Raw genomic sequence first — 1,717 nt, 5'->3', positions numbered from 1 at the left:
GTATGCTGAAATATGTATATAGTATGCAGATTTGTATGCTGAAATCTATATAAAGTATGCAGATTTGTATGCTGAAATCTGTATATAGTATGCAGATTTGTATAACAAGTTGAAAAACTCTATGCAGATTTATATTTGCACAGCTGATACAATTGCAGATTTATAACAAGCTTATACGTATACAATCTAATCTTATACTTACAGAGATCTCTTCCCAAACTTTTTGTTTTATGTTTTCTGGAACATCAGGCCAGGACTTTATATTAATTGGCACCATGGATCTAGCAATAGAGCCAATGTATGATTGTAAAGCCCTTCCATTTGCATTGTATGCTGGCCTCCCCATGTTATCATAATCAATATTTGCTTTTTTTGCCCCATCTTGCAGCTGCAGTTAGTTTACTCATCAATGTAGGTCCTCTCTTTTTTTTTGCACATCTGCAAGACGTTCTTCTTCATTAGTAAGTCCATGTAGCTCTGCATCAATAACTTCATGCAACTTATCTTTATTTAATCCTGGTAGCTCTTCAACTGTAAGTTTTTTCCCCTCCTTTTTACGACCCATGATGCTCTTTGGTGCATAAGAACAAAAATGAAACCAATATTAAAATCTACACAATAATTAAAATATTGAAGACATAAACATAACATAAATAATAATAATAACATAAACATAATTAAAATACCGAAGACATAAACATAACATAAATAATAATAATAACATAAACATAATCAATTCATTGATTTGCTTAAATCATGTATTTATCTGATGGTAGAACAATATTGTTTATGTTTTGCAAAAAAAATGAACCCTTATAAGAACTGCACTAACATCCTTAAAAGACTATTGCTAAACAAAAGCAATTCTTTTTCACATTCAACCATGAGAGTGCAACTTGGGCAATCAAAGTTACCCCTCTTCCACTTCTAACTATGAACAGATGACAGCAATTAGCTTCTGCCCTACTTGACATTACAAAGAGAATCCATTCAAATTCATATTAGCAAATGAGATTATAAACTATAAAACCTGCACATCAACTTGGTCTGCGGCAACTTGATAAATCATAAGAGAAGAAAGATGGTAGCAAGTCTTGTTTACCTGGAGATGCACGGCTGGAGACGCACGGCTGGAGGCGCAAGTTTGGACATGCATGACTGGAGATGCAAAAACAGAGGTGCAGGCTGGAGACGCGGAGGACGGAGACGCAAGGCTGGAGACGCGGAGGATGAGACGTAAGCTCGAGATGAACAAATGGCCGGAGGCGCGGTGGAAGGCTGGAGACTAACAACGACGGCTAGGGCCTGGGAGAAATTTTAGAGTGGAGACGCTGGATGGAACACACGGAGGACGAAAGCTGGAGATGCAGGCTGGAGATGCGAGCTCGAGAAGACAAAACCGTCGGATCGGAGGTGCGGTGGAAGGCCGGATCGGAGCTAGGCGCACGCGGTTGATTCTGCCGTTAGCGCGAAGAAGAAACGCACGGGCTAGTTAGGGCTTCGGGTGGATTTTGGGGGGCTTTTAGAGTTTAATTATTATGTTTATTAGAGGTTATAGTAATGTTTATTAAAGGTTATATTAAAGGAGTGGGAAATTTAATTTTGGACTTGTAAAAATTAAAAGTAATGGATAGATGGGAAATTAGAAGTATAATTACTTCATATATATATATATATATATATATATATATATATATATATATATCCGGTTCATCTT

The sequence above is a fragment of the Zingiber officinale genome, chromosome 7B, assembly GCF_018446385.1.
Source record: "Zingiber officinale cultivar Zhangliang chromosome 7B, Zo_v1.1, whole genome shotgun sequence".
Taxonomy (NCBI): domain Eukaryota; kingdom Viridiplantae; phylum Streptophyta; class Magnoliopsida; order Zingiberales; family Zingiberaceae; genus Zingiber; species Zingiber officinale.
Note: the sequence above shows the minus strand (reverse complement) of the source record.